Source organism: Argiope bruennichi, chromosome X1 (genome assembly GCF_947563725.1).
Source record: "Argiope bruennichi chromosome X1, qqArgBrue1.1, whole genome shotgun sequence".
NCBI lineage: Eukaryota > Metazoa > Arthropoda > Arachnida > Araneae > Araneidae > Argiope > Argiope bruennichi.
Window position 1 is genome coordinate 63,182,983 of NC_079162.1, and position 8,541 is coordinate 63,191,523.

The window sequence follows — 8,541 nt, forward strand, 5'->3', positions numbered from 1 at the left end:
AAGATGAAAAAAATTCTGGTTAAAAATCGCTTATATCGGATTTTGAAAAATTACAAAAACAGTTATGGAAATACTACAATTGAGACAAATATCAAGATTAGCCTGTGTATTTAATGCGAAAAATTCAAATAATTTTGTAGCAAAGCACAACTTGGAATTTATCCCAGTTATTTCCACATATTTCGTTAAATATATTTTGTTTATAACTGGGCAAAAGGCTTAATTTTTTTTATTAACGTCCCGTTGTAAAGCAACACTAGGGCTATTTTGGGACGGACCTCGTAATTTTGAACCGCGGTCAGATGACGAGGACGACACCTGAGCTGGCACTCCCCTCTCCACACCACACCAGCTGGAAGACGTTTGGCATGGCGGATTTAACGTGCAACAGACCCCCTTATACGACGGTTCTTAGGTGGAATCGGGTCTCGAACCTGAAACCCTACGGCTCACAAGCCGAGACCTTACCACCAGGCCACCGCAGCCTTGCAGAAGGCTTAATAGAATTATATAGGATTAACCTTGAAACGAACCAGAACAGCGAATTAAACAGCCAACGGAGCCCAAAAAGAGCTTAATTGTTCATAGTTTGTACCAGGACGAAATTTAATAATCTAACGATAGATAAAACTTTTATTACACTCAGCTCATTTCTTTTGTGCCATTATACTGCATATTTCACGTGCTTGAGACTATTCTGGAGACATTACAGAATTTTTAGGTTACTGACAAACTTGAAATCGATCGAATTGATCGAGCGCACCAAAACAAATCAATTTCAGATAGAAGCAGTTGGTGGAAATTTCGTGTGTTCATACTAAAGGATGTTTATTTTATTCACTGGTCAACACGAACCATTATTATTCTAGTCATAGATATAGCAAAGTAGAATAAAATTGTTCAGCAATGCCGAGATGACATGTTCTTAGTGTCAAAAGCGGTGCATTTGTTTTAGAAAATTTTAAACGAAACTGAATAACATAATGGGAATCTAGTATGCTCTATTATCCTTTTCTATACATAAAAATATCAAATTTATCCATCTGCTTTTATAAATTATAAAAGTTTTGTTAGGTAATAGCATTTAAGTACAAACAAGAACGTTGGTCATCTTATTTGAGTAAATTAATACATTTCACATATTCTCTTGATGGCAGCAATATCAGGTTGATATGCTAAAATGTGCTAAAGTATCATATTTTTATAAGATAAGATGTGAAATATACAAGACTATATAGGATAAAGGTGCGATATTGATATGACAGCAATATCAGGTGCATATTATTAGGAAAATATGATAATATAGTACTTTTTAGCGATCAACCTGATATTCAACCATGAATATATCACCATAAAAAACAAACAAACCTAATTTGAAAAAAATAGGTCTTCCACAGATATAATGAGGAAAATCATGATCGTGCGAAATTCCATGAAATCCAAAGTAAAAGCATAAGATTTATTGCTTTATTTTTTCTGGTATTGCGTTTGCATTTTTGAGTATTGCCAATAAACGATGACTTTATATAATTCTTTGTATTAACACCAAATCCGTTAAGAAATTCGTAGGATTATGTGCCAGAGAAATAACTTAAAAAGTTTGCAGCCTATGTTTGCTCACGACGAGAATATAACTACTTATAATTCGTCATTCGATGAAATCTTTCAGGTAAATAAATTCTCAAATCCTTGCAATGCCCCAGCATTTTGTTTCACTGTGAAACACTGATCAACGATTTACGATAAAGGCTTAAGTGTTTTTAATACTCCCCCTTCCTTCATAAGGGGTTTATTTTGTATAAAGATGGTTTCATTTATATATTTTAGATAGTATTTATAAATGTGACGAAAGTCGATATTTGATTGCCTTGTCATCTTATATTAAAGCAGGTGTTTCAAATTTATAGCAATCGAAATCTGGATTTTAATAAATTTTTTTAAACGTTTTGAATTGCATTTAGTTAGATATAAACTAAAGACATAAAAAAAACCCCTCTTCTTCAGGGAATCGATAATTTTTGAAATATGAAGTGAAGAGATAAATTAAGACACTAAATATTAATTTATCAAAATATTTTAAAAATTCTAGCTAATCTAAAAATAGATAATGTTATAAAGCAATTGTATTCAACATATTAAAATGTATTTAATTTATTTTTCATTTTAAATCGTTTAAAAATATAAAATTTCACAACAATAAAAGAATTCTTACCTTAATTAACAGCGCCAATAGTTTTCAAAATTCCTGAAATGAACTTCAAAATGAAAAAAAAAAGTAGTTTAAAACCCAATATATTAAAATTTAATTATGTTATTTAAAGCACCATAACATATCAAAACTGTTAATAGAAAATGCAAAAGTCTTAAAAATGAAAAAAAATGTTAAGATAATCATTTAAGTTAAAATAAATGAAAAGCAGAAACGGTCTGAGCTTTTCATCTTCCATTTCTAATAAAATTGATGTGCACTGTTGCTCTAGGAAATTATTGCAATACTCAACTTCATCGAGAAATCCATGAACGCTAATTCATTTCAATTCATTCAACTACTCCAAAATAACTCAACGCATCAAAAATTAAAAACCATTCACCACCCTGACTGCTATGGCTCTCGATAATGAGTTCAGCTTGTTTATGAGCTATGCTAGCTTTTGCATGTTTTCGAATATCACAGTGGCAAGGTGACAAAATGGAATCAATCGATGCAATATTTCAGTCATTCGACAAACAGGAATACCATTTACAATAAAGTGAACATTGTATTAAGCAGCTTTCACACGATACCAACTATTACGCGCAGTATAAGGCCACGCCTACCTTAGAAAGACCACGTGCCCACAATGGGACAATGGAAAATCGTTGTTCCGATGAGACAATCATTTGCCATTGTTCTATTGGAGTCACGTGATGTTCCTGAGGTAAGCAGGGTTCACACGAGGACAACTATTGTGCGCAATAGAAAGTAACATCTATAGTTGGGTTCACACGAAGCCAACTATTGTGCGCAATAGAAGATCACGCCTACTTCAGGAAAATCACGTGACTGCAACAGGACAAGGGCAAATGGTCCCCCCGTCGGGACAACTATTAGCCATTGTCCCATCGACGTTGTCACGACTGTTCACACAGGGACAATACAGGGACAATAGCAGAGAGACAACAATTGCGTGCAACTGTTAGCCTCGTGCGAACCCGCCTTATTTCAGGAAGATCATGTGACCACAATGGCAATGGTTGTTCGGATGAGACAACCGTTTGCCATTGTCCCGTTGGGATCACGTGATGTTCCTCTTGATCACGTGATATTGATGTGGTCTTCTATTGCGTGCAATAGTTGGTCTCGTGTGAACGCAGCTGTACAGTGTGTTGTAACGTCCTGCAACAGACACAAAAATTAAATTGCCGCGAAACATTTCACACGCATCACATCAGCACATATTATGTAAATTTTTGACGTGCTGGGTATTAAGCAATTCTGGAGTAAAGCAACAATGAGATAGAATCAATTTTACAAGAAAAAATATCTAAAATGATTAGAGTAAAAGCACAAATTTCATTCAAGGATTCTAGGACAGTTGTAAGATATTGTTTCTTTGCTATGGGAGCTATCTTAGGACATGCTGTGCCCTATGTTCGAATCACCTAGGATTTTTAGAGGAAGTGCAGCATTTTAAAATCAGAACACAATTATATTAAATAAATAAACAAGTAATTAAGTAATTAAATAAATAAATAAACAAAATGATGACCATTCAGAATCGAATAGTTGCCACTATGACTAGGTGGCACAGCCTCGACTTTGAGGAATGTGAATTTGAAAGAGGATTCTGCTAAATATTTTCCTTGTAGATGACCTATAAAGTGTTAAATTACTCGCCGTAAATCAAACGCCTTTGAAATTGTGTAGCATTAAAGTTTGCAGAGCGATATGCTTGAAGAGATGTCCCACCTTCTGACCATGGTTCAGAATTATTCAACCCGCCCTTTAACCCATTCACTACCAGAGAAGCTTAATTTTACAGCAGTACGACAATTCTGCTGCAATTCTCGTACGAGATTAATTTCATACGAAATATCTCATGAATGGTAATGAACGAATTAATAACCATTTTGCAATATCAAAAGATTAATTTAACTAAACAAACAGATACAATTCATTTACTATTATCTTAATAATATATTAATCCTTTGACCACTAACAGAACATATACATTCCACTAACTTTTCAAAATTATTTTAAATAATTCTTAGTAAAAGTAGTTCTTTTGGGGAGTTATTTGACTATCAAGTCCTAGCCTCTGGCTTAAAAATAATTTCGAAAAAAAAAAAAACTTGAATAATTCTGAATAATTTGTCTTATTCAGAACCTATTCTCTTCACTTCCGTAGAAAATGACGAGAAAAGGATTTAAAAAAATTTCGTAGTCAATAGGTTAAATATCAGAATTGTGACTTTTGAACGTAAGCACATCAAAGACATTTTGTTGCAGGAAATATTTCGTCTCTCCTAAGAAATTTTACCCTACGAGTAAACGCAGGTCCACATTAGTGGTAACGGGACAGTTTGACTACTTTTTAGTTTTGAACTGACAACCATTTTGAAAAAGAAAAAATAATGATCTATTTTCGACAGTTTCATGTTCGTTTTGAATAATGAAATTTTATTGATTCGAATCCACCAAAATAAAAGTTGAATTGCCAAACTCGATCATGGAATAGTTTCTCATCTTTGAAACCAAATCAATTCGACAGTGATAGTGACAAAAAAACTTCTATAACAAAAATTCTCTCATGTACTTCCAGCATTAATCTAGTTACCTTATCGATCAGACATAAATTCTGCTGATAAATGACCACCCTGATTCCAAAAGGAAAGATGATCTTTTATTGGCTACGATTGCGATACATGTAACATAAAAAATAATTTTACAATGTGCGATCTGAAACATTAGAACGTATTTAATTTCCTGTACCTCAAGAAATATTATTTCATCTTACCGCAGCATTAATTTACGGCCTTTTGAAGTTTGCAATAAGATTGTAAATATCTTTAAAAATTATGAATTAGTCTTTGTTTATTAATAAACAGATTTGTTTGATAGTTGTATTCTTGTAAATATTTTAATTTCTGATCAATTGCCTTCAAGAACTCAGGAATGGAATTTTCAGAGGAGTGATATTTTTTTTCTTGCGTATTTCAAACGTAGTCTGTAAAAAAAAAAAAAAAAAAACCTTCTTAAAATCTAGCAAGTGATTTCTTAAACAACTAATTAGCTTCATTAATAAGTGATTTTCGGAGAAAGGAGGAAAATCTGATAATAAGTTTAAAAATGTAACAATAAAACTTATGCATATTTTTTATACATAACAATAGTGGTGAATTGGTCACAGAACTTGGGTTTCGTGATCGCTTTAATTAGATTGGTGTCTATTTTAATTACATTATGTTGAATATAGTATTTCTAAATTACAATCAGACGATAAGGGCGATACCTGAGCTTACATCTGCTCTATATACCTATATTTTCCACATGTTTGGCCCAGTATAGTCAGATTTGTTTCTTGTACCAGTAGGTCCCAATTTATTTTCCTATCAAATCCAAACTTTCTCACAGTAGCGGGTAGGCGTTTAACCAACAAAGTATTTAATGTGTGCCAGACTCCTGAATAGTGAGGACTTTTGTCTTAATCCGGTTTCGAATCCGTTTGTCCCTTATTCCAAAACCGAGATTTTGCCAATAAGTTGCCATGGCCTAGCGATATTGGAAGCTATTGAATTCGAAATTTATTTACCTCGACAATTTGTTATGTATCTTGGATATTAAATCTTCTATTAGAGTGTTAAGTTACCTTCAGTTTGTTACATATTTGGAGATTATTAAGGCTTCTTGTCTTTCCTACAGTGTCGAGTTTTGAGAGTTAAAAACCCAATTCCATTGAAATCATGTTTTGTTAGAGGAGTGAAGGCATTTTAGATCCGGCTGGTAATCAAATATTGGTTAGTGTTTCAAGTTATGAGGTGTATCACAAAATAATTCTTTTGTAATTTTAAGACTTGAAGTTAACCCTCTGACTGCGTAATTTTTAAAAATCACTATTTAGATGCGTTCGTTGTTTGCAGATAAGTTCAAATATTTTTCAAACAAAATGAACTGATACTATATGTTACACGATAATAATATGATGTAATAAAAATCTGTAATCGTAAAAATAAATACTCTAAAGTGCGAAAAACGCAATGCAATAGAAAATGAACTGATTGCCAACCCGCAGAAATCGCGGGGTAAGCAGCTGAAGGGTTAATCTAACCAGCATAAACTACATCGTCATGTTAGTATGTAGTGGAAGCTTGTAGAAAGAAGTACTGGATTAGATGTCGCCTGCATATGTCAACCATGATTCAAAAATAAAAAGTTTGCCTTTATCTTCGGTCACGGTGATCTGGGGAAAAAGTCCCGGCTCCTGGACCGGAGTGCTCGATTTGAAGCCCGATTCCACCGAAGAGCAGCCATGTAAGCGGGTCTGGAGGGCCATAAATCCATCAGGACCTTATGCCATTCCGCTAGTGTGGTGTGGAAGCTTGGAGAGGGTGGAGACAGCTCAGATGTTGTCCTCAGTTTTTGATTGGAAAATGATGAAATCTGCCCCAAAATAGCCCTAGTATTGTTTCTAAACGGGATATTAATTTTCGTTTAGTTATATTAATGTCCCGCTCTAAAGCAACAATAGGGCTGTTTTGGGACGAATATCGTAGTTTTGAATCGCGTTCAGATGAAGAGGACGACAACTGAGCTAGTACCCCCTCTCCACACCACACCACACCAGCGAGATGGGATATTAATAAACGAACGTGAGAAGAACGAACGGGATATTAATGAACGAATAACTAGGGTTGAGTAAATTCAACATAATTATTTTTGTGTAGCTTTGAAACGAAATGCTAATACAACGAAAGAAATTGTTTCAAGGGCATTTTATTGTGCCTAGCGTATTTCAGTTTTTATTATTTATTAAGATACGTTTATTTAAATTACATTTTTTTTATAAATGAAAATTTTCATTTCTGAATAAAATTAACCCTGATTAAGTCATTTGTAAATAATCCGTTTAATTATTTTTTGAATATTTTTTAATTCCGTTAATTTTGCATGCTAGAATTCATTGTTCAAAAATCTTCGTATTTTTAACCGAAGATTTATATATAAATACAGGATTTATCTACTTTATTTTGTAAACAAGTAATCATTTCTCGAAGTTGAATCAATTTTGTTTGCTGCACCGTTTTTTAAATGCTTCTTTTTATCTTATATTGTTACAAACTGGCAAAAGTTAGGTTGTCAAAACGTTCTGGTTCTGTATTTAACAGATTCCATATACAGAGTTACAACGTCATTTCAACCGGCCCAGACCTATTTCACTCCAAGTTAGGAAACCTTCTAATTATGAAGGTAGCTTAAAAATCCCTCTCCCTTGTCATTAATTCAGTAGTAGAGCTCTTTCAATTATGAGGAAATCAAAATGCGTGAAAATAAGCGGGTGTGGGACGACGAACTTGTTATTATCCCCGCTAGAGGACAATGATCCAATAACTGACATTTTCTTCGAGGACCAGTTTTACTGACGGCGTTTTCTGTTGCTATCCATATTTGGAATGATCTCAGTTAGTGAGTTTTCCAACAGTGTTGAAGGTTTTAACACCTTTGGAAAATTATAATCGTTTAAGAGGTCAAGAAGCTTAAAAACTTTCCTTTATTGTTGCTACTTTGATAAATGATTATACAATGAAAAAAGTCTTCTTCCCTCTAAATATTAATATCATTTAAATTATTATTAAGATGCACCATTTGTAAATAAGTTAAAATATTTTTTAAATTAAACGAACTCTTATTTATATGCTATCATACAATAGCATAATATAATTCAATAATGCAGTAGTAAAAAATAAGCGCGCATTAGGCGGCGACAGTCGAGAAATGCAGTAAAAATAAGAGTGACTTCCAGCTCGCAGAAATCATAATATAAGTACTTAGAGGGTTAACACTTCCTGACACAATTTTAAATACCCTTTTGCTGGTGTGGCGTGGAAGTTCGGACAGGGGAGTTCTAGCTCAGGTGTCGTCCACGACATCTGACAGCAGTCTAAAATTACAAGGTCTGTCCTAAGATAGCCCTAGTGCTATTTTAAAACGGGACGTTAATATAATTAAACCATAATCAAACCAGTCTGAGACAATTTTTTTTAATAAGAAGAAACGATTTTTTTTGTTTAATTTCATTTTATTCAGATATTGTCCTTAATTAAGTAAAACAGAAAAAGGATCTCTTTTCCTAAACTTCAATCTCGGGATTCATTTTTTTAGCTCGTATCATTTTAAATCGAAGAAAAATTAAATAATTTCTTACAATAAGTTGTTGCATTTTTTTATTACCAAATCCACTGATCACTTTAATCATCAACATTTAACTAATAAAGACTACATTAAGCGATAATCCATGTATATCTAAACTTTCACTTATAAGTTACGCATTTCATATATTTAGG

General features: G+C 33.2%; 1 protein-coding gene across 3 annotated transcripts in view; it reads right to left on the minus strand.

Moving 5' to 3' along the window:
- The window catches only part of LOC129958814 (E3 ubiquitin-protein ligase MARCHF3-like), a 28,696-nt gene extending 25,990 nt beyond the window's left edge, over nt 1–2,706 (minus strand). The window contains exons 1-2 of one of the 3 annotated variants that reach the window (XM_056071509.1): nt 2,502–2,706; nt 2,213–2,245 (exon numbers count right to left, since the gene is read on the minus strand). The gene's annotated coding sequence lies outside the window, so the exon portion shown is untranslated. Of the gene's footprint in view, nt 1–2,212; nt 2,256–2,501 lie in introns of all 3 variants that reach the window. The other 2 variants (XM_056071508.1, XM_056071510.1) reach the window with 2 other exon arrangements.
- Nucleotides 2,707–8,541: the final 5,835 nt, after the last annotated feature.